The sequence below is a fragment of the Equus asinus genome, chromosome 29 (assembly GCF_041296235.1).
Source record: "Equus asinus isolate D_3611 breed Donkey chromosome 29, EquAss-T2T_v2, whole genome shotgun sequence".
Lineage (NCBI taxonomy): Eukaryota > Metazoa > Chordata > Mammalia > Perissodactyla > Equidae > Equus > Equus asinus.
In genome coordinates this window covers 16,993,963-17,020,108 of record NC_091818.1, presented here as the reverse complement: position 1 = coordinate 17,020,108, position 26,146 = coordinate 16,993,963, and positions in this window count along the sequence as shown.

Genomic DNA, 26,146 nt, shown 5'->3' with positions numbered 1-26,146 from the left:
CTGGCCTTTCCCCTATTTCAGTGGCATTACTCCCTGGAAGGCTGTCCCTGCATGGTGGTTTCCCTATGAGAATGAAAGCAGCAGCTTCTTAGTTTAGAAGAAACCTTTTTAGGGTTTCATCAAATCTGTCAAAGACCAAGTTTCCTTCCACAAACAGGCTAACACCTACCCGTCACTGGTATCCCCGCTTCCCTCAGAAGAGAATCTAATGTAGTTCCTTGAGAAACAGGCCTTTCCTCAGAGAAGCCTGAAGTGCCTTAGGGGTCAGGCAAAGGGCTGAAAGTTCAGCCTCCAACTCCTCTGAGCACTTTGCCCTTGTGTCCAGTCTCTCAGCTATGGTGACAGTTTCTTGCTGACGTGGAAACTTGATCACTACATCAGTACATGGGCCGTCAAATATGTGACCCTGAGGTGACAGGCTCTGTGTTGTGCTACCTCTCTCTTCAGCCAGGCCATCCCCCTAAAGCACTGCTTTCAATTTATATTTATATTCTCCTTCCCTCCTTCCTGTTCTTTCACACGAGGCAGTTGACAATGGTAATAAATGTGGTCCTACTCAAGGATGGGGCTGTGACAGGCTCAATAAGGAGTGGACTGATTTGTTGCTTTGGGGTTGAAAGCTCAAACTTTCAAGAAACAAAAATATTATATTCTAGGTAATGATTTGTGGCCTTGACTTCTGTTTGATTGCAGACCATAAATACTAGCAAACGGTACTTGCAGCATCTCTAGAGGACATTAGGAACATACTCAAGCTTATTTCATACAGCAATTACTGATTCAGTATAAGCATGGACATTATTTGAAAGACATTATTTTTCCCCAAATAGGTCTTTGGAGATAAGATTCAACAGAGATTTTCACACACTCCAACTTTATCTGTGTAACTCTAAAGTGTTCAAAGAAATCCAGTGACAGATCAACTACTGAGGCAATAGCTGGTGCCAATCGATACTCTGACAAGGATGTCATCTTTTTCTTTATCCTGTAATAACCAAGCTTCCCAACCTCAAATGTATGGCATATGACTAGCATTATCCCATCAAAATCTAGAAACTACCAAGTCCCCTCAGAGTAAACTTGTTCGCTGGGCTCAACGGGAACCTTGCTCAAATCTCTTTGATTTCCTTGTCCCTAATTTCTTCAGTGGTAAAGTAGGAACACATGCTTCAATGGAGAGTTTGGGCCTTGATCACACCATTTCTGTCTGCCTGCCTTTTTGGTTGTAGTTTTGTCACTATTCTTACCCCACAGATTTCTCTTGCCCCTTTGACCACCCCAAAGTCTTGGAGCCATGTGAATGAGATAGCATTAGTCACTTAAAACGAAGCCAGTACCAGCCAGAATGGAGAGGAGTGCCTTGTGAATAGAATGCTTCATTTATATTACAAAAACATTTCGGTCCCAGGAGGAATTTATTTATACTCTCTATACTTAGTACTCAGTGAATTAATTTATTTAAAGCAGTGAATTATATCTTTCCGTGATGCAGATTTGATCCCTGCATGGAAAAGAAAAAGACTTTTCTAAAAGCTTCTATTAAGTTATAGAAGTTGGATCCAAAAGATGCTATTTGAAATTCTATTGAAGGAAAGTCTCACAGCAGATTAGGGATGGTTTAGGAGCTACTTGACATTCATTATTACAGTAGGTAGCCACTTTTCCTTCCCTGTCTTGTTTGAGAGACTTCCCAGAAGATAGAAACCAATTAACTCTTTATTTTGGCAGTGATCATTCTAGGTGTTCTTTTAATGGGTATTATTCTTGCTAAATTATAGATGAGTTTGATAGTAAGACAAATGCCATTATCTGAGTTATTTATTCATGGGATGTCGTCTGTAACATACCCACACTAGTTTTTCTCAAAGTTTGGTATTGATCAATTGCTTTAATCAGTTGTACCAAGGGATGCTAAAAGACTCAGCAATCACAGCTTTGAGTATCAGCATCTCTCTCTGGGTCTCTGCCAGGCTAAGAGTGAAAAGTGCGGCTATTTTGAAGCTCTTGGTAACAAGAATACTAAGTAGAAGTGGATGGATGGCTCCTTATATTTCGATGGGAGTATATCGTTCCTCCAACTACCCACATGTGAAATCTTCACTTTGAGAATACCATCATATTTTTGTGTACACATTTTGTTCTATTGTGATAGTTGGAAGGACTGCAGAGAGCCAGCTCTGCCCTCTCTTAATGATAACCACATATCTCTTCTGACTTTGCTTTCAAAGCAGGGAACAAACTCTGCTGGCTCCCCAGAAACACATGGCCAAGATCTCAGTAGATAATCAGCATTCTGTCTGGAGGCAATTAAAGATGATATAGTTGAGACTCTATTTTTATTTATACTTTGTAATGAGCCTCCAAATTAAAAAAGTTATATCCTAATCTCCATTAATGCAAAGAGTTGCAGTCTTGTGAGTGCAGTGGTCCATATTAGGTGACAAATTTATCATTTTTACACTTTCTTTCAGTGCCAAGATTCAGCATTTTTCGAGGACAAGTGCTGATGCAAATAGCAGGAGATCTACCCCCTCTCTCCTTGTCCTACTGTGGAAGCGGGTTTCATTTGAGCAATAAGACCTGACAGACTGTGCATTTGTGGGCAATTACGGCACACCTTAGGTGGTATTAGAAAGCATAAGGTCAAAGATGGGGGCTTTAACTTCCTAAGAAGTGCAATAATGACCCCGCAATGCACAGCTTGGGCACCTTATTACAATTGTAAGGCGGAATACATTAAAATAAAGAAAACAAGGAACAAAGACATAAGTGGAAATTGGTAGATGGGGGTATGAAATCAATGTCACACAATCATAAGTCTTTGTGTTCGGATGTCTAAAGTCATTCCCAAACGGTTACCCCTTTGCAAAGATTTGCTGCTTTCTCATGTGCAATCAGACTGATTGTCTACAAAAAGCTTCTGACCAGTTTCTCCACATTTTCTAATGAAGTTGGTAAGAATTGGAAACATTTTGTTTGAGAAGAGGATTTTGCCAAGGTCAGTGGCCAGCAGAGGTCTGCACTGGTTTTAGAGTTAGGCTGGAGGGCTGAATGGGACACAGGAAGTGGGCAGGGACAGAACCCGTCTGGGTCAGTAAAGTGCTGTTGAGTAACTGCTGAGAAATTCAAGACAGTCTGTATAAAGATAAACCCTGCGATAGGCAGAAAAATGACCCTCCAAGAGATAGCTGCCTCCTACACCCTGGAACCTGTGAGTATTACCTTATATGGCAAAAAAGACCCTTTGCAGATGTGAGTAAGTCAGGGATCTTGAGATGGAGAGAGAATCCTGGATTGGCCAGCTGGACCCTAAATGCAGACACATGTTTCCTTCTAAGAGGGAGGCAGAAGGAGATTCTACACGCAGACACACAGAGAAGAAGGCCGTGTGACCACGAGGCAGAGATTGGAGTGACACAGCCACCAACCAAGGAATGCCTGCAGCCTCTAGAAGCTGGAAGGGGCGAGGAACCGATTCAGGAGGGAGCACAACATGCCGACACCTTGATTTCAACCCAGTGATACAAATTTTGGACTTCTGGCCTCTGGAACTGTGAAAGCATAAACTTTTGTTGTCTTAAGCCTCCTATTTTGTGGTAATTGGTTATAGTAGCCACAGGAAACTAATTCAGGTCCTAATGGGCTTGGGGCTTCCAGCATCTCAGGCCCCACCCCTTCCGTGACTATTCTTCAAGGTTCCATTATGGATTTATTTCTATACAATACTCTGTTTTCAAAGAATCCAAAAGGATAAAACATCTTGACTACCACTCAGCTGATTTCTCTTCTGCTCTCATTTTCTGAGGGAATCTAAGACAGGTTCAAACCTCACAAAGACCACTTTTGTAAGCCCACACCCTTCCTCGTCCTTGTTACCCCCTGACCCACACAGCCAAAGTTCAACTTCCCTTTCCAGGCCCATTTCTTTCAGAGAATCTTCCTTGAGGCTCCTACCTGGGCGTCTCCTCCTTTCTCGAATAACTTATATCTATTTTAACCCTTCTGCACCACTTGCCACGGAGACACCTGGTTCTGTAGCCAGCTCTTCGTTGAGGGCATATAACCCCTGCAGAGGAAAGAACCTTTGTGTCCTCCAAGGTGCTGGGCCGGGATTCGCAGGGGCAGCATTCTTTGACTACTTTGAGGGGAGTATTTCTTTGAGCACACATCCCTTGACTGAAGAACACAAGAACTATCCAGAGGCAGGTGTGCCAGCCCTCTGTTCCCACCCAGGCCTGGAATATCTGGAGTGTCCTACATGATGGGGAAGTGAGATCTTAGGCAACTTTATAGGTCAAAACTGGGAGACATCAAGCCCTAATACTTTCAGTAGGCACCAAGTAGGAGAAGCTAAGGGTCAAGATCCAGGAAGAAGCTAAAGGAATGGAGCAAGGTGGATACATTAAAGAGAGTTCTGACATGGGCAAGCAGAGTGGGGAACCCACAATTTGTGTGACTAGAACAGGCCACTTAAAGAAAGGAGGTCAAAAAGCCACAAGTGAATATAAAGGAATGAACACACGGCAGGCCCTGTTGCACACTTGCCACCTCTGTCCACTGCATTACTTCTACCCAGAAAGGTCCTAGTCACCAGGCACAGGGCCCATCAGGTTCCTTGCTTACTTAAACCTGGATGTGGTGCACTGAGGGCTGTCTACGGTCCCCTCAGTCCATCTCAAGCAATCCTTTAGACAAATCACTTATTTCATCCGTGACCATACCTATTGTCATAGCAATTCAAGGATACAGGCATATTTCGTAAATAGTCCTCCCGGTGTACATTAGGGGTCAAAGTTCACAGATTTCTGCCCCCAGCTGAAGACTGAATTCCCACCTAATTAAAGTTGGCTAATCTCAGAGCACTCCAGTGTATGTCATTTATAAGAAAAGATTCTTCTTCCCTTCCCCTATCTGTCATGTGTTCCAAGACACTGCAGAGTCCATTGGATCCTTGAGTGTCAGAAATCTGGCTACTTCTTATTTGATGAAAGAATACAGAGTTGGCTGGACTTCTTACCCACATAGTTGGCATTCCTACACAGTGGCGGGAGAGGGGGCACTGTCCCTATTCAGGATTCAAGCAATTAGCTTTTTAAAATCCAGAAAAAATCCCTTTCTCCCAGGAATACTTCCCCTGAAGGTGTTTTGTTTCACATACAATTTAGTAGTCTACTGGGGCGCAAAGGAAAAGAGAGATGTGTGTTTATTTTTTAAGCCTATGGTGAAAGAAAACCCATGAATATCTGGGGCTATCAGTTGAAATATTTTTTAAAGTATAGATCTCTCCTACCCATTTAGGTAACAACTGGGGCAGTTATAGAAAAGAACTGAATAATAATAATAATGATTATAATAGCTGGTAATTAGTGAGACCGCTCAGTGCCAAAGATACAGATGATCTCCTTTCATCCTTGCAACAGAAATTTGAAATTGGTACTATTACGAATCCCAGCTTTACAGATGAAGAAACTGAGGTCAGTGAGGTTAAGAGATGGGCCAAGGTCACACACAGCTGGTTCATGTGGAGTTGAGGCCAGATCCCAGCAACCTGTCTCAGGAGTATATGCTCTCCAGGATACAAGGGATAAAAAGATTTATACTTTTGCAGTAGGTATAAATCTTAGTCCATAAACTCAAGTAGTTTACTGTTCATAAATCAACTTAATATCATCTCTAAGCCCTTTTCCCCCTGGGCTGGAGGAAATAAAAGCTCACTCACTCTAGGGGCTTCTTCATCATCACCTTCAGCAGTTTGGAGCAGGGTTTGGGGAACCCTTGGTCATATCAAGACATTGGGTAGGACTCAGTTCCTCTGTCTGTCTGGTGGCTAAGAGGCACACGGCCCCAGGCCAGTTGATGATCTCTGCTCTTGGCTTCCATGCCAAGCTTGGGGCCAAGAGTCCTGAGGTGCTCCCCGAGACTCCACCTCCGCCAAGAGCAAGCAGCCAGTCCTCACTTTCCTGGACTAGGGAAATCTGAGTTGCTTTAAGGGAGATCAATCTCCCTTCCTCCCTCTCTCCCTCTCTTTTTCTCCCCAATAGATATGTACAAGAAACTCATTCTGGAGCCGCCACTCTTCTCAATGGTCTTAGAATTCTGACAGCTTTTGCTTTCTTCCCTGCTGCAAATTCCCAGCAGGCACAGATCTTGATATCTGCTTGAACAGGTGAAGGTAGGGGCAGAATACATAAAGAAAACTGAAGTAAATATTGTGAAGATGCCCCTGCCATATCTCCCTTCACTTATTTTCACATTAGTGGCATATGCCCGCTGCTTGCTCTTGCTTTCACACTCACACGCAAATATACCCCCACGTACATAATTTCCCAATCTTTTGATGTTTAATAATGTTTTTCTTCTCTTACCAAGATAAAGCTTATATTCTCTAGGCTTTGTTTCTGAAGATACTGATGTCGTTATGGAAATACATGAAATATTCCTTTAGCAAAATTGTCAACAAATTGTAGATCACAGCTGATGCCCATGAGGTAGTAGGCAGTATATAGGTGATTCGACTAACTTTTTCCTGTATGTCAATTCATACCCACAGTACTTTTTAATACATCTTACAATTTATATTTAAATTTATGAATTATCTTGGCAGATCTGATTGTTTGGAATTACATTAATCTGTCCAGTTATTCGAATCTTTAGAAAGATTATTAAAAGAATATTTAAGTGTCTCATTTTATGGAAATTAGGAACACTGGGTTACAATTTAAATATATTTATTCAGAAAGTGGAGGGAAAAACCTCTATGGAAGATATAGTATCTACTATCTGCATTGGTTTCAGTATTGCCATATGCGGGTTTTTTAAATATGTTGTGTATATTTTATCTTGTATATAGCTCTCCACCACTAGTAAGTCCCTGGACTACTAGTGCATACAGGACACGTGGAGGGATGCTTTCTCAGTAGACCTCATCTTTAGAGATCATTTTATTTCCACAGTTTAGTGCCTCCTTACTAGAATAGAGCACTTCATAATTTTTTCTAAAGATTCTATCAGTCTTGATCCACTGTGCTAGGTGATAAATGACTGAAAGTTGGCCATGGAGGGGAAGTAAGCAATGAGTCATGCTGTCTCCTAGTAACCAGTCAGTAAATAGCTTCCGGCAAGTATTTTAAACCCCAAAGCACATTTACCTTTGGTATTATCCTTAGACAGACTAACCTAATCTATATCTGTGCTCTCATCCTTCAGAACTTCCATGAAGAGAGAAAAAAGTGGGACCAAGTTTGCATATGCCTGTTACTTCCTTCAAAACCCAAATGAAGACATACTTACACAAGGGGATTTTTCGCAACAAACCCTTGAAGATTTTATGTATTTGCTTGCCTTCAAATATTATGAAGCAGTTTTACTATATATTATTTTTCGTTTACAGATATGTTCCTCTACATAACTGTTAAGCCAGTTTCTATTGATATGTGGTTCCATAATTTAGAACAAAGGTCAGCAAATTTTCAGAATAGATTGCCGCAGAAAAGGATATTTCTCATACATCCGTCAACTAAAGATTGCTTCAGACTAATTAAAATTTATGAAGGTTATTTAAAACATAAATTCTCCCAAAATGAGAGGTAAAAAAGGGGAGAATTAACCTAATTCACGTGTTAGACTGTTTCTTCCAAACATTAAGGGTCAGATCTTGTAGCATGGCAGTCCGTATTAGGGATCTGGAGGGAAACAAGAGAGTTAGTTTTGGAGCACAGATCTCCAGAAGAGGTGGCCATGTGAGCTGATGTAGAAGGCACTTTAAACAGACAGGCAGCAGCAAGACAGCTCCAGGAACTAGCAAAGGAGAGAAATAAAGAGGAACGAGTAGGCAGGAAAGATGAGTGGCAGGGACATAAATGCCATTGCAAAGCATCTCAGAAGAACCTCTACTGTGTGATTGCAAGTCTCCGAATTAAACTGTAAGCCCTATAAAGGTATGATTTATTCTGTTTCTTTATTTTCTTCCAAAATTCTATTCGGAGTAAGTGTGCAGAAATGTTTGCTGACCAAATAGACTTCCACTTTAGGCAAAAAGAATAGACAGAAAAAAAGCACTAACAAGAATGTTTGGCAGATTGGTTAAGAGGCTGCTCTGGGATTTTACCAAGAAAGCTTTTGGCTTTTGGAAAACTTGTTTCAAAAGTTAGGCTCTCTTGGATAAACCAAATCTGCATCCTTCTTAAAGGCGTCTCTTTACATTGTAGTTTCATTTTATTAGCAGGGAAAATCCTAAAGTGACTGAGGACTTTTTGGTTAAAATTATACAGCAGGGCCAGTGGAGATGCTGGAGGTTGATGTCAACATCATCAGATTCCCTCCTCTAGATGGATCTGTCTTATCCCAAGCTTTGGAAGGTAATAATAAGGTTCTTGGCTTCTAAGTTTTATTACGAGTGATAAGAAATTCTCACTATGTAGAAGAAATTGCTTTGTTCAGTTTAATTTGGCCTTTTTATTAATAAAGCAGCAACCTGGTTGAGTATTTATTTCACATTTCAAACATGAGATTTTCAGTAAATGATCTCTTTAATCAGCCCCCAAATTCCATGAAGTGGATATTTCTTCTTCATTTATCACCGGAGGCTTAGAGAGACGGAGCAAATTGCCCAGTGTTACAAAACTAATAAGCCACAGAGCTGAGATTTGAACCCAAGCTTTTGTGGTTCTGAAGTTCACATACTTACCACTCTGCTATGTAGTTTCCCTCCCATCAGCTCAAACCTGAAGCATGTTGAAAAGGAAATTCTCATTAATCTGGTTAAAGAGCAGCTGTAGAGTTAGATGTCAACCACAAAATGGTTGATGATGAAAATGGCTCTGATGGGAAGACTAGAATGTGCTGAATCTGGTGGTTTTCAAACTGTAGTCATCAGGCTCCTCAGAGGTTCTCAGAAGCTGCCCAAGGGGAGGCGGAGGTAGACTGGAGGTGCGACAGCGGAGGGTGCAGAGCTCCAGATTTGCTCCAGATTTTCAACCTCCTTTTCCAGAGATGGAAGTTTTCCTCCACTGTTTTTACACTAGAATTCTATATAAGATTTCACTTAGGGGAAGAAGAAAGGTTTACCCTTCTGAAAAAAATGGTTGACAATTGCTGAGCTAGTCTAAATCTTTCATTTTATAAATGAGAAAACAGAGATCAAAACAGTAATTTTGCCAAAGCCACTCTGTTAAAATCATAGCCTCCCTGAGTTGGGAGCACCCTAGGTCATGCAATCCAACCATCTGCCACCGTCAGCCTCCCCAACCCGTGGTCACCCGTGCTGGGCCCACACTCCTTCATAAGTGGGGGCTGATGCTCCACCAAATCTTCCTATATTTCCGATTCTTAGAAAATATTTTCTTATAATAAGCTAAAATCTGTTCTTCCATATCCCTAGGAGCCAGGTAGAATAATTAAAGTCATTCTTCCACAGGACAATGCTTTAGATATTTGAAGACATCTAACATATCCCCACTGAGTCCATCATCTCCAGGAACAGCAACTCCATTTCCTTAGCTGTTCTTCAAACAACATGGTTTCTTTCGAGTCTGGTTGCCCCATTTCAAAAAAAGTGTCAATTTGTTTATATTTCTCTTTAAAGAATCAAGTGCAGAATTAAACATAAGACTTCAGTAATATTGTAATTCATTCATTAAATCTTCTTTTAAACTTCCATTCTTTACACAATATTATGTTAACTCCCTTAAGGTGAACGAGGATTGAGAGGCAAGAGAAATAGCACGTAGATACTATTATCTACGAGCTGGATTCACCCACCCAGACAAAATTCATGCACACACTTGCTCCTCCATTTCTTAAAAGGAGTTTGCTACACTAGTCAAAATCACCCTAGTGGACTGGCGGTGAGTTCCTTCCTGAAGCAAGCCTTTACTCTTTGCCGTCAGCTATATATGCTCTGCAGATGGATTTATAGATTTGAAACAAACAATCAGCCGACTATAGGGAAAAGGTGAGTCAGGTTTAGATAGTCCACTCAAGCCACATCCACAATGGCAGCTAACCTATCTGCATAATAGACATCAAGGTCAATCCATGGCAAGTTCAAATAAGAGCGTGAACCAATTTTAAGTATCTTTACAGGTATACATGCAAGAAAGATGATGAAGGAGAAAATAGCTTTAATATACAAAAAGTATTTTCTAAATTTTATAAAATGTATTATAGCTGGCCCTAACCTACCTCTGCTAATGGAGGAAATTGTTATGCAAACAATCCAAAACAGCAAGCAAAATTCTGTTAAACCATAGTTCTGGAGGACATTGGAATTTACAATAGCAAATTACCTTTCTAATAATAGGTGGTTTTGTTAAATACTAAAAGTGGCTAATGTTTCTTTGAGTTCATCCTAACTAATCCTGACTCATTCTGAGTGGCAAGAGAGTCAACTGGAAATTGAACACTTGCTGGAAATAATCCACCAAACAAATAATAAACCATATATGCTTAATCTAGACATGATCATATTCTACAGTCACTGCTATTTTTGAGCTGCTGTAAGCAATTTACTGTTCATTCTCACGTTGCTTTTCATTCAAGGACTTAAATGTGTTTTTTGTGTATCATCTTATTTACGTCACCACCGCCTTGGTAAATGTAATTAGCTCTATTTTGTATTTGGAGAAATTGAAGGTTTAGGACTGTTAAGGAACAATATTTCAGGAGAGGAAACGGGTAAATTTCACAGAGAATATTTAGCAAGATTTAGAATGCTTGAATATTTCAGTTGGAGAAGACTCAAAGATCATCTCGTCTACCCCCTCATTTTAAGGACGAGAACAGTGACGTTAGAACCATGCCAATGTTGTATTGAGTGAATTTAAATGCTTTTCATTTTTATTTCCATTTCCTGAGTGTGAAATGAGAATACTTACACTAGCTTTTTTCTAATAATAGAATTCTCATAACTATTAATCAGAGTGAGCCAAGATGAATGGAACTTTGCGTCTCTGTCCATCTGACATCTAGCTAATGTGCACACCTGGCAGGACAGCACAAGGAATGCTGAGCTGGGGTTGGAGCCTGAGTCTCGCCCCTTCTAAGCCTACTTTCAGTAAACAGATCGCAGACATGTTTTTGGACCTCAGTGTCATCTTCTCTAAAATTAGGGGTTGGACTAAGTCTTTTAAATGTTCTAGAGTTCTAATGTGCCACGATTCTCACTTTCTTTATATAATTTTTTCGAATGCATAATATATACATATGTTGTAGAGATGCAAATTCACAGACACTATAAAGAGAGAAAGGAAGCAGAAATTTAAAATGGAAGATTACATTATATTTGACTGTATTTCAAAGCCAAGTGATCTCTAAAGAGAAAGTGGTTGATTCCATATTTTTTAGTGTTGCACTTTTTAACAGACAATAAATTCTGAAGCAACTGGTTCCTCCTGGGGTATATTCATTTTCTGTTTCCTTTAGAAGGTTTAAGGAGTTTCTGTTTTCAAATAAGCATCAAGTTCTCTTAGTTTGATATGTTGTGGCTACCCTGGCTCATGAGAGTGTTTGGATGTACAACTCTTGCAAGCAAAGAAAGAAAAGGACTGAGGTGCATCTCTTTGAATGTCTCTGTCAGTCAGCTTGGAGTCTGGAGCTGTAATTCTCAGCTGGCAGTACCACCACATTCCTCCAGTAACCGATTATGTCATCACAAACAGAGATTTATGAACTCCAACTCTATGGAAACAGAAGGCAGGATGAATTATGAGAAGTTCCAGGTTTGCAACACTTTCTTCAATAATTAGCCTAAGGTAGGGAGGAGGGAGAAATTAACCTCACTAAACTCCCATTTTACATAACCCAAATGTACATTGCTAACATCTGGCTGAGTACAGAAATTCATCTTGAGGTGATCCAGTTTAAAACCCATTTGTAAATTCAGTCTGAAGGCCTTCAAGTGAAAGGGATGAAGGGCTAGAAAACACAAAGTGGGGAGCAGGCAGCCCCTCCACGTGGCAGCCCGGATGGCTTGACAGGGCCTCTCCAGGGCTGATGGATGCATCTCTGAGATGGTCCACAGGTAACTACGGAAAAGATTCGTGTTCCAAAAGGGAAAGGGACAGTTCATCACCACAGACATCAGCTTCTGCACTCTCCTGATGCAAACACAGAAAAGCCAATGTGCAGAGGCGATGGTGTCCCCACAGCCCCTCACTGGCAGTGCGAGTTTACAGACCACCGAAGGCACGGACTACACCCTTTACTTAGAGTGCCATTACTCAGACACATTCCACTAGATGTAAAATTGTAACCAAATAGTCAGCATTTGTCTCCTCTTCTAAAGAAGCTATAGGAGAAGGTGTCTTGGGGAAAAGGCAATAGGAACCCATTAATCTTACCAATGAATATTTATTGTATGTCCACCATGTGAGAGTCTGTTATGCGACCTGGTAAGGAATAACAACTAAAGGATATATAGGGTGGTTCCAGCTCTCAAGAATCTTTCACTCTAACTGGGGAGGTAGGACACATGCACACAAGTAGAACCAATGACACCAGGCAATGTATGGGAACTCCAGGGGAGAGATGGAGATAGGAAGCTGGAAGGGAGTGCAAAGAGAGAAAGAGCCTGAGGGCAGTAGGAATCAAGAAATGTTTCCAGAAGTCACCTTTGAAAGAGACAATTCTGGTGGATAGAAGAAAGGGAAAGCCTAAGGGGAGCCATATAAATAGATCCGTGGATTTACCAGGAAGAAAAATAGGGAGAGAGACAGAACAAGGTGGGAAGCAAGAGAATAAGGACAGTAGTTTCTTGGGAAAATCACTTAAAAGTGTTGGGGAAAAGGGCTGGCCCAGTGGCGCAGCAGTTAAGTGCGCACCTTCCGCTTCAGCGGCCCAGGGTTCACCAGTTCATATCCATGCTGTGGCAGGCATCCCGTATATAAAGCAGAGGAAAATGGGCATGGATGTTAGCTCAGGGCCAGTCTTCCTCAGCAAAAAGAGGAGGATTGGCAGCAGATGTTAGCTTGGGGCTAATCTTCTTAAAAAAAAAAGTGTTGCAGAGAGAACAAGGAGGGATTCAAAGACAAGGCTGGAGAAGGTACTGAGAAAAGAGGAAGAAGATGAATAGTTAGTAAGCACCTACTGTATACCAGTCACTGTGCTAGGCACTCTACATATGTTATCTCATTTAGTCCTCCAAAAGTTCATGTGACCAATATTATTGCTCCCATTTTACAGATGAGACACTAAGGGTCAGAAGCATTAAGTCCATGGGGCCAGAAGTGAACTCCAGTCCTGACTTCAAACCCCATGCTTTTTCTATTATTCTTTTCCATTCCTGTATCCTTTTTAGGTGCAATTTCATCATCTATCAGAATGGGGGACCACACCAGATCAGACTAGATCACCTCTATGATCCATTTTAACTTCAAAGTACTGTAAGTCTATAATTCTAAACATACAAGAAGAAAGAACAAATGGAAAAGATTCTTTGGGACAAAGTAGGAAGCTGAGAGCTCCATGGACATCTGGAAGAGAATGTCAATAAGCAATTCTGACTCAGGCTGTCTTCCCTGCCAACTTTCTTGTCCTTTTTGCTAACTAACTAGTGTCTGAGAGGTCCAGGCCAGTCAGAACTCTCTTGGAGGGGACTGCCCCCATCCATCCTAAAGACTACCCCAGAACCAAGTTAGGTCAACTTCTTAGGATTGCTTCAGGAGGCAGACCTTTTCCTGCCCAGGGTCTGCTGCCAACCTCCACCTCGCGGCCTCCCAGACCTGGCTGGAACTGAGTGGGCTTTCCAAAACAGAGATGGCCAGAAGTCACTGGGGCCTTGTCTCCAGCATATCTCAGCTCTCCAGCAGATGACTGGGAAGAGTAAGGAATTCTAATGAGAGACATATTGAGGAAAGAAAGGTGTGAAACAGAGAGTGAAGTGTGAATCTTAAACAGGAAAAGAAAAGTGTAGAAAAGAAAGCATCTCAGGAATTCCAGACAAAGTGTAAAACAACAAAAGAGCATACGTGTATAAACTTTTATAAATGTGTCAAAAATTACAAATTTGTAGGGGCTGGCCCAGTGCCATGGTGGTTAAGCTTGCACGCTCCGCTTTGGCAGCCTGGCGTTCACAGGTTCAATCCCAGACATGGACGTAGCACTGCTTGTCAAGCCATACTGTGGCGGCATCCCATGTAAAATAGAGGAAGATGGGCACAGACATTAGCTCAGCGACAATCTTTCTCAAGCAAAAGGAGGAAGATTGGCAACAGATGTTAGCTCAGGGCCAATCTTCCTCACATACACACACACACAAAATTACAAATTTGCTCATGGTGATGGTAGGTAGAGTCAGAAGTGAGTGCCAGAGGTAAATCAGGATAATGGTAACAAAAAGTGACAAAATACTCCACTTTTAATAGGGAAATCCTTACCATGGCCTTGGCCAGGACATATCTTGTTTCTTAAACTGAAAGAAAACGAGTTTGTGTGTTTCACAGACTTTGTACCTGTGCCCTGAGGAACTTTCGGCCACTCGAGCAAGAAGGACTGGAGAAATTATTATGTAGTCCTGGGTCATTCTTCACTCCACTTGCCATATGTCATATATTTCTTTCTTTTTGAAATGTCTGCATTCTATTGAGAGAAAAACCTAGAAAAACCCAGGAATACAAGCTAATCAAGGCTCTCGCTAGCACAGTGTTGAGAGAGAGCACTCAAGCCTCTGAAAGGGGTATATCGAAATATTAAGACTAATAAATCAAAACAGACTAATCCATAATTTATCCTCTAAATGTTTTAAACTGCTGGGGGAAATGAGACTTGAGACGATGGTTTTTCGTCTGGCGTGGACTCAGTGCTATATTTGTTTCCTCATCTCATCTCCCTTCAGTAACTTTGGAAGTTGGCTCCTAATGGCTGAGGCGTGCGATGAGATGGAACCACATTCAGCAAGGACCGACCTGAATATAACGAGTTGTTTAGGGACGTGGCCTCAGCTCGTTAGTGCCAATACATGCAGGAAGCCACATGAAATGCCCTGGTGCGAATTTCTTTCTTATTTTTCTTTTTCCTTAATGGACATTTGCTTTGTCAGACTTGCATTACAGTGGAGTTATAAATATAGAAATGAAATATTGATTACATGTCTCAACTCATCCACAACTTGTGCGGATCACACAGCACACAGCAGCAGGGACCGAGGGGTGGGGCACGTGAGCACTTGCAGAAACTGAACTCTCTTGAATGGCTCTTTGGCTGAAATTCATTTTCAAAAACTATTTTCTCGCTAGCCTATTTCAAGAACCGGAAGTAAGGTTTAGGAAAGACGTTTTCCCATGAAAATTAGGGCCCTGTCATCCGGCAGATCCTTTCCTTCCCACCCACAGAGCTGGTCAGTCTCCATTCATTTGGGAACCACAGGCATGCAGAATAACGATGGTTGCCCAGACGGTGGCTGGGAGAGGCCCACTGCCACCCAGGCGTCAACACAGCTCTCAGCTGCAAATAGCAAGCAAGCAGCAAAAGAATAACCAGGGCTTGTTTTGATTCCAAGCAGAATGCAAATAATGCATTCCCTAGATGGTAGGCCAAAACAACCAGCAACCTAAACAATGCGGAAGAAAGAAGTTTCAGAAGAGCAAGCAGCTAATGATTCCTCTCAACTTGTTCTGGGGGCAGAAACCTTGTTAGTTTTTGATGGGTCACCCTGGTGGATGCCACCTTAACCAAGTTATAAAAACGAATATTTGGACAAATTCACATCAAGAGACTCCTGATATGATTCACTGAGAGGGACACAGCATCATTTTTGTGATATTCCTGCCCAAAATTCATCAGCAGAATCGAAGCATGAGGAAATAGCAAACTCAACTTGAAGGACAGTCTACAAAATAATGGACTTTCATTCTTTAAAAGGTCAAGTTCAAGAGGGGCAGGCCCCGTGGCCGAGTGGTTAAGTTTGCGCGCTCCGCTGCAGGTGGCCCAGTGTTTCGTTGGTTCAAATCCTGGGCGCAGACATGGCACTGCTCATGAAGCCACGCTGAGGCAGCATCCCACATGCCACAACTAGAAGGACCCACAACGAAGAATATACAACTATGTACCGGGGGGCTTTGGGGAGAAAAAGGAAAAAAATAAAATCTTTAAAAAAAAAAGGTCAAGTTCAAAATAGAAAAAAAGAGCTAAGAAGCTGTTCCTGAGTAAGGATACTAAAGAGACACAAAAACTAAACGAAATGCATGATCTTGAATGGATGAAATTTGAATATGGACTGTGGATTAGACAATGGCATTATATCAATATTAAATAACTTAAGTTTGATAATTGTATTTTGGTTATGTAGGAGAACGTTTTCTGTTCTTAGGAAACGCACAATGAAGTAGTTTCAAAATGGATATGATGTCTCCAACTTAGTTTTCAATGATTCAGGAAAAAAAAATCTATCTTTACCTATCTAGAGAGAAAGAAGAAAAGAGAGAGAGTGACACAGCAGATGGGACAAAATGTACAAAATTAGTAAGTCTGGGTAAAGAGTATAAAGGAGTTTCTTGAAACTGTTCTAGAAGTTTGAAAATATATCAAAATAAAAATTTCCATAAAAGCATCCCCAAGATTGAATCTATCAGATTCAGGACTATAATTATCAGCTTTTCCTTTGAGAATAAGACTTAAAGATCCACCAGCAAGGTTCCAGCTCCTCTGCGATGGAGGGCACTCTCCACTCTGTCTTGTCACTTGGCAGAATGCTTGGAGCAGCCTTCTGAGGACTCTGAGAAGTAAAGAGTAGCTGACAGAATGGGGAATGTATCTGAACTCGAAGCACCACCGAACCAGCGGCGAGTTCACCATTTTGTTTCTCCTTCGGTGTATTCCCTGGCCTGAGCGCAGCCTGAAACCTGGAAGTGGGCCTCAGAATGCAGACACAGAGAGCTCCAGAAGACCACCAGTTCTGGCTTTAGGAGCATGAAGGGGAACTCAACTCTCAGAGAGAGCGGAGGAAATCCTCTTATTCTTTTTACCTTCTTTGTTTTTATTTTTTCTCTGTGTCCTCACACTCTAGCCCCAAAGCCATCCTGTGTCTGCAGTGGTGGCCTCTGCAATGGGGTCATGCTAGAAACTATGACTCGGAGGGAGGGGATCCCTAGAAAGTAGGGGCAATCCTGATTGCATTTTTTATCTGTCTGTCTTCCCATCGCTTGGCCCAGGATGCAGCATAGTTACAGGAAGTGCATGGTAGAATGAGGTAACTTAAAGCCCAACTTTCTGGCTTGAGGATGGAAAAGAGAGCCCCAGGGAACTGAAAAGTACTGGGGTGGTCATGGAGGGGAAGCTTAGGAAAGCCACATTTTATAGTTGTTTGTGAACTCCAGAGCTCCCCCTTGAGATGCCCCTGTCTGGATCTAGACCTAAACAGCAAAGAAAGTTAGACTTTGATAGCTGGACTAAGGGATAGACCACCACTCAAATCCCAGACTGGCCTCTAGGTGGTCCACATGTGCCAATGGTCTGAGTAGCACTGCAGAGGTTTTGAAAATCAAACCGACATTGGAATGACAACTCAAATAAGGATAGTCATAATGGAACCAAATCAGATCGTTTGTCTGCTAAAACAAAAATATCAAGATTCTCTATAGCATTTAACTAAGATCCAGAGCCCCATAATATATTATTCATAATGCTCACGATAAAATTCAAAATTATGTGACATAGAAAGACCAGGAAAATATCCCCTCATATGGAGAAAGACGATCAATAGATGCCAGCAATGAGATGACACAGATGTTAGATTCCACGACAAAGATTTTAAAGTAGCTACTATAAAATGCTTGAACAAGTAGTCAGAAACATTCTTGAAACAAAGTTAGAATAGAAAGCATCATCAAAGAAAGAGAAGATACAGAGGACCACATGGAAATTTAAGAACTGTCAAATACAGTAAACAAAATTTTTTAAAAATTCACTAGATGGGCTCAATACCAGAATGGATATAACAGAATAAAGATTTAGTGCACATGATGATAGAAGGATAGATATGCTCCGTTCTGAACAACAGACAGAAAAACTTCAAAAAGATAAAAAAGGGTTAAAGGTCACTCAATAGTGCCAAAAAGTCTAATATGCATGTCATAATAATTCTAGAAGGAGAAAAGTAAGATTAAGAAAAAAATATTTGAAGGAATAATGGCTAAAAACTTCCAAAGTTTTGTAAAAAACACAAACATAGAGATTTAAGAAACTCGGCAGGGGCTGGCCCTGTGACTGAGAGATTAAATCCGTGTGCTTTGCTTCGGTGGCCTGGGTTCACCGGTTTGGATCCTGGCGTGGACATGGCACCACTCATCAAGCCATGCTGTGGTGGCATCCCACATAGAAGAACTGGAAGGACTAACAACTAGGATCTACAACTATGTACTGGAACTTTGGGGAGCAAAAAATAAAAGAAACTCAGTGAGCCCAAAGAAGACATAGCAGAAGCATTCTATACCCAGATACATCATACTTAAACTGCTGAGAACTAAAGACAAAGAAGCAAACAGGAAAGCAACCGGAGGAAAACAATAAAATATTTATAATGGAACAACAATGCAAATGACTGTAGATTTCTCATCAGAAACCATGGAGGCCAGATTAGAAAGGAAGGAACTAAAACTCTCTATTCACAGATGATATGATTTTCTTTGTAGATAATCCCAAAGGATTCACAAAAATACTCCTAGAACCAATAAATAAGTTTGGCAAGATTTCAGAATAAGAGGTCAACACAGAAAAATTAATCATATCTCTACACAAAAGCCACAAACAATTGGAAACTGAAATAAATAAAACATATCATTTATAATAGCTCTAAACAAGAGCAGTATTAGGTATAAATCTAACAAAGCATGTGCAGAATCTGTATGCAGAAATCGCAAAACTCCAGGGAAAGAACTCAAAGACCTAAATAAACAGAGAGATGCTCCATCCCTGTGGATTGGAAGTCTCAACAGAGTAAAGATAAACTGATGTACAGATTTAATGCAATGCCTATCAAAATACCAGCAGGACATTTTGTAAACATGGACAAGCCGATTCTGAAATTTATATGGAAATAAAAGTGAACTAGAATAGTCCAAACACTATTTACAAAGAAAAGTAGAAGGAATCATACTGCCTGATTTTAAGGCTGATTTTATAAAGCCATAGGAGCCAAGACAGTGTAGTATTGATGAAAGAATAGATATTGATTAATGGAACAGAATCAAGAATCCAGAAATAGACATGCACAAATATGGGCTACTGATTTTTGACAAAGGGGCAAAGGCAATTCAAGAGAAAATGATAGACTTTTCAATAAATGATGTTGGAACAAATGAACATTCGTTTACAAAAAAATTTAAATGAACTTTGGCCTAAACCTTAGACTTTATAGAAAAAATCAACACCACATGGATCATAGATTTAAAAGTAAGAAGTAAAACTAGAAAACATTTAGAAGAAAACATAGGAGAAAATCCTCAACATCTAGAGTTATGCAAAGAGCTTTCACACATGACAACCAAGCTGGGTCCACCAAATTAAAATTTGACAATTGTCAAAATTAAAAATATTTACACTGTGAATGAAATTCAACTGTAAGAAAAAAATCCAATTTTAAGAATGGTCAAAATACTTAAATAGACACTTCACCAAAGAGAACGTAGTGAAGGTAAATAGGCACATGAAAAAGATGCTCTATATCTCCACATCATCAATCATTAGGGAAATGAAAATTAAAACCAAAATAAGCTAACATTACATATATATATTAGAATGTCTAAAATATTTCAAGTGCTGGCAAGCATACTGAGCTACTGGAACTCTCATTCACTGCTGGTGGGAAGGTGGTCCAGCCACTCTAGAAAACACTTTGGCTATTTCTTTTAAAGTAAACATATACCTGCCATATGATCCAGCAATCCACTTCTAATGATTTTGCCCAGGAAGAATGAAAACATGTTCACACAAAACCTGTCCACAAATTTTATAGTATTTCTGTTCATAATTGCCATATTCTGGAAACAACTCAAATTTCCTTCAACGAGTGAATGGATAAATAAACTGTGGTACATCCATACAATGGAATCGTAGCATTGAAACGAATGAACTGCTGATACATGCAACAACTTTGATAAATACTAAAGGCATTATGTTGAGAGAAAGAAACCAGTCTCAAAGGTTGCATACTGTATTATTCCATTTATATAACAGTCTTGAAAAGATCATGTCTACTGACAGAGACTATATCAGTGATTGCCAGAGGTTGGGGGAGGAGTGAGTACAGTGTGATTACAAAATGATGATATGTGGGAGTCTGGGGAGACTAAGGCAACTACTCTGTTTCCTGATTGTGGCGGGGGTACCTAATTCTATACATGTGTTCAAATTCATAGAATCGTACCCAAAAAAGTCAATTTTACTGAATGTAATTTTAAAATTAAATTTAAAAAAAATCAACTGCAATTTACTTAAGAATAAATTTACTGCTAAATGGAAAGAGAAAATTCAAAAGAACCACTGACTGAGGATCAGCCTTTATGACATCGGTGCAATTCATTTTGTTGTCACATTGCTTTGGGTAGTTTGGAGAAAAGCATCCTGCAGCAAGAATTCAGTCATTTAGGAATTCAACAACCGCCACCACGCCCAAGTTGCCTGCTGGAAACAATCTTCTCAGCAGCTTGCAAAGGAGGAAGCTATCCTGCTCAGCTAGCGTGGGCGTTCTGCGGGATTGAGATATCAATTCCTACAGAAGAGAGGGCTTCCTCAGGTTATAGGGGCTGGAGATGTTTCAAACGGAGGTAATTGATGAGGGTGGGGAGTTGCCAAGGACGACCAGTTACCAAGTTTCCAACGCCCCTCACAAGATGGTATTAACTTAATGAGTTCATCATGGTACAGCATGACCCTCACTCTTCTGAGGTCAGAGATTTGATCATGACCTTGCCTCTGAGTTGATTGGATGCAGAGCGTAGTGAAGATCCTTCCTGGCTCTGTGTACACCTACAATTGTGAGCTGACACTCTTTCTTAGAATCATCCAGTTCCCTTTGCTCGATTCATGCTCAACAAGCAGGCTTCTGGTAGTCCACTCATTTAGTCATTCAGTCACTATATATTTCTCAAGCACCTTCAATGTGACAAACATCACATTGGTGCTGGGCATACAAAGATAAATAATGCATATCCACAGCTTCCAGCAGCTCATAGATTTTGCTGCAGGGTAGAGAATGTGATGGCCAGCTGACAGGTACTCCAGGCCCTGTGGCAATGATTTTCCATATTGTGATGTCACAAGATAAGGTTAGATGCAGTCAGTCACTCTCTTATGAATTTGCTTAACAAAAATAATTATCCCTGAATTTTACTACACTGAGAAAAAGATTATGAAATCCCAGGATTGGACCCCAAACCCATAATTCCAATGAGGAAATACCTACCTGTGAGATTCCAGCCTATATCATAACAGCCTATATCATATCTAATGTGGTCTAATGATCTACATTAGACCCTAAAGGGCAGCTGCATTCATACTAAACCTACACCCAGTAACTTTCTCCAAGTCCCGTCTCTCCTTGTTTACTACCTTACACCATCCTTTTATTCCATTGTTCCTCCCATCCTCAGCAGCTAGTTCAGTGCTTTGAAAATGATAATGCAAATGAATTGTAATTTACGTTTATGAGAAAGAGGGGAGAGAGAGAGAGAAAAGAGAAAGAGGCTTAAGCCACTTGGAATTTGGAGATTTTTTTAAGGGCCTCTTAAGTAAAGCATATTTTTAATAGACTAGTACAAGAAATACACTTTTCAATGGAAAAAATGGCTTCTAATTTTGGCGCCACTTGTTAGCTATGTCATCTTTACAAGGTAATTATCACCCACAGCCTTGGTTTCTGCAACCACAAAGTGAAATGATTGGACTAGAGAATTTCTAAATCATTCCGTTATCTGTTGATTCTGGTATTTCTCAAGACAAAATCTCTTTACCTCCTTCACTGTTTTTGTTTCATAATGTTTCACCATTTTCTCTTGACACTCGCAAGGACTTTGTGAAAACAACTAGCACAAAAAACGATTTCCCCTAAACATCATATCATATATGTTTCCTATTAGTGCTTCTGACATTCCACATGTTTTCAAAGGTAATTGGAAATACTGGAGACAATTTAAGGGTCATTATTGGGTTAGCCAAGAAAATAGCTAATGATGACTTTAGCTACCGGACTATTCAGCCGATCATAGAACCCATTAGCTCAATTAAGTAAATCAAATAGGAAAAAACATTTAGACTTAAAAAGCCACCCACCACCACCCACTATTTGCCTGTAAGGCTTCTATTTCATGGTGAATTCAAATTATTTGTTCCTTCTATGAAGAGGAAAATGACCAGATCATCTGATTTACCAGATGGAGTGATTCAAGATCACTTAGCATATATAATTATAAGCCAAGAATTACATTAAATAGCAATTTTAAGAAAGCAGGTAAGACCAGAAACTTTCTGCACAGACGGGGCTCGAGCTTCCCTGGAGTGGTTTATGTCACTGTACTGAGGCGAGTGTCGGAAGGAGCGCATGATCTTCTCTTCCCTTAAGGGACTTTTTCCAATCCTGCAATGGACTGTAGGTTCAGAATTGCAGGAAGGCAAGGGACTAGCATTGAGATGAACTTTATGATCCCAAACATTCTAATTCTAGCTGTTTACAGCGTTCCGTTATTAAGTAGGCACTTAAGCTTTCAAAGACCAAGCCCTCAAGATAATGCTGACCGTAACTTGTAGTTTTTTATTATTCAAGTGGGCAGTTCACAGGATGTTTGAAGTGACTCGTGGTGAGAAAAGAATACCACTGCTCATATTATTTAATATTTATTAAGTGTGGTTTCTATATCCAGACCTCGCTATTGCTGGAGAGAGTTGGTCCATTGAATGAATGTTCAAAATTGATGTAGCGACTATTTCATCCAAATATAAATTCAGCAACTGATGTAATCAGTGGGGTGCTGGTAAATGTTTGACAATTGGCTTTCCAGCGCTGGGTTTCGTGGCGTAGACCCTCCCCTCATGGCCAACTGATATTAAGCTACCAATGCAGGGTGCGGCCCCGTGGCCGGGTGGTTAAGTTTGCAGGCTCCGCTCGGTGGCCCAGGGTTTTGCTGGTTCGGATCCTAGGCACGGACATGGCACTACTCACTAGGCCATGCTGAGGCGGTGTCCCACATGCCACAACTAGAAGAACCCACAACTGAAATATACAACTATGTACTGGGGGGATTTGGGGAGAAAATCAGAAAAAGAAAAGCAGAAAAAAAAAGATTGCCAATAAAGAAAAAAAGCTACCAATGCAACGTCATCAAACTTGTACAACTGCTAGAAATTCAACAATCGGATCCAGCAAGTTGGAGCAAACAGTCCTACTACATAGGATGTGACTTAAGATAAGGAATAAGGATAAAATGGCCTGCACGTAATTGGAATTCCAAGGAAATTATTCTTAGGCAACACACCTAAATGCATACCTTTTGGCCAGCCTTCATCCCCAAATGGCAGAGGGCGTTGGGTGACTTTTTCAGAAGACCCCTGTGAAGGAGCCCCTTGCGAAAAGGCTAGATTTCAGGAAATCTACATTCTAAGTATCCACTGTTCCTCACCTGCTATGTGGGCAAGTCATGGGCAAGTCATCCCACTTCCTTGGAACTCATAAATAAGCAGGTTTCACGTCTGAAAGGTGTAAGTTCTCTTATATTTATGCTACCGTGTGTGCAATTTAGTCCAAAAGTCAGCTCAAGAGCAGATCACTAAACTGGGTGTCAATAGCCAGTGGGTCCTGAAACAGGAGTGATCCCAACCCAGACAGGAGGCAGGAAGTCTCTGTGCCTCCCAAGGGACGCACCAGCAACCTGATCTCTCCCGAGAGACCACACGTGGGAAGGGGCAGTTCTGCTCTCTCCCAGGCCGTGTCCTCCCTTCTGCCAATGAGCTTCCCCTCATCTCAGCCCACCTGATGCTGGATTTAATGCCATCTTTGCTGTTACGGCCTAAAAAAGGTGACCTTTTATTCCCTATCCCCACTTTTCCTTTCCCCTGTGTGTCATGAGGCAGTCACGTGTATCTTATTTCGTTATTCATGCTGAAAAACTCATCGCTGGGAGCAACACAAGAATATCAAATTTGTAAAAATAACACATATGATTTAGGTCTTCCAATATAATAACGTAATATAATGAAACTAGTCACTTATTACTGTCTACTCAATTGCACCTTAATATTCATTATTTTTATTGATACTTATCCATTTAAACATCAGTTCTGTGTCAGTCTAGTCAATAAATGTCTGTTGAACGAATAAATGAATGCGTGGCTGACACGACATCTGTCTGAATGGAGGAAATGGCCTCTCCAGTTCATTTTCAGGCCTCAAGGGCTACAATACCTTTTTCCTATTTCTATATTTTTCTTTATGTTCTCTATTTATCTCTAGAGAATGGCAAATAGCTTCTCACACTGTGGGGGGGATTTGGCAGAAAATTCGTACTCTTTACCTGTCAGCTACCTTCCAGAAATGCATGAACTGAGAGACTGAGAAAGTCAAAAACACGCTACGCAATTGCTAACAGTTGGTGGAGCAGCAAGTGCACTGGAGTGGGTGGCATTTGTCCCTATTTCTCTGCTCTGCTCTGAAGCTTGTACAACAGATGTACTGGGGGCCCGAGAATGGTGGTGCTCATTTGTGGAGGTGACAGAGCTGGAAAAACGCACAGGCCACACTAGCAGTGGCAGCACAGGGCCCCAGGCTGCTGACCTGGTCCTGCTGGGTGGTTTTTCTTCAGCAACATTTTTAACCATTTGCAGTGCTAGAAGCAATGGCCAACATTGCTAATTGAACATTTCTTTATAAGGCCAGAACTAGAATGTATGGAACTTTTTGAAAATACTGTCATTTTATATTTATTTCTGAGTAAAATTTAACCTCCAACTTTAAAAAATTAGCATCCCAGTAACCTTTTGCGTTATTGCTGCTGATCATAAAAGTGTCATGAGAGTATCATAATTCTAGTATTACTAATTTTTTTCTGTAATCAACCTGATACCTTTTTATATGTATAGTATTTAATACTTTTTCTTATTCCTGCTTTTGTTTTTATCTCATTATTTTATTTTTGTTTGGTTCTCCTTTCCATCATATAAACCCACACCTTATATTCTAGCTTTCATATTTCTATAAGTAAAAAAAAATCTTAAGAAGTTGTAAGAATAACCATCTACTAAATACTAACATACGAAATACGTTCTTCCCAGGATCTTATGGGATACTTCCACAATAAAGATGGTAAAAAAGAATTTCCCTGGGGCCGGCCAGGTGGTGCAGCAGTTAAGTTCGCACATCCCACTTTGGTGGCCCAGAGTTTGCTGATTCAGATCTCTGGTGTGGACCTACACACTGCTTATCAAGCCATGCTGTGGCGGGCATCCCACATATAAAGTAGAGGAAGATGGGCACGGATGTTAGCTCAGGGACAGTCTTCTTCAGCAAAAAGAGAAGGACTGGCAGTGGATGTTAGCTCAGGGCTGAGTCTTCCTCAAAAAAAAAAAAAAAAAGAACAGAATATCTCTGCAAAAGGGGCAGTTTCCTTACAACTATCAATTCAGAGTTAATCTTTAATTTCATATTTTAATCGGCATGTATATTTAGTTTCAATCAGTTTTCTGCTCTTATTTGACCAATAAAAAGTTGAAATTCCAAAGATTTTTGCTCCCCAAAATTAAAAAAAATGGGAAGCTATGAAAGATGCAACATTCTGACTTCTTAAAAAGTTGGTAGCGAGAGAGACAATGTCTGTTTCTAATTACACAAACCAGTTAAGAAAAAGCACTTTAAGTCAGCTGATATTTGTCCTTTCATTATTTATGATTTAACCTAGCTCATCTTTCTCCTTTGACTACTTACATGACATCTAATAATTGGTCTGATTGAATTTAAACATTTGCAGTGGGCTGCTTTCGGCTCTGTGTGTGTGGAACCAGAGTCTATAAGAGTCACATGTTTCACCAACAGGAGTTTTATACTTTTCATGAAATACTGTATTGTGAAATTTCTCTATTTCTACCATTTTGATTCTCTGCTTACTCCCACAAAATAATGCAAATTAGGTCAGTAGTTATTGACAATATTGTCAATTAAGAGAGTAAAATC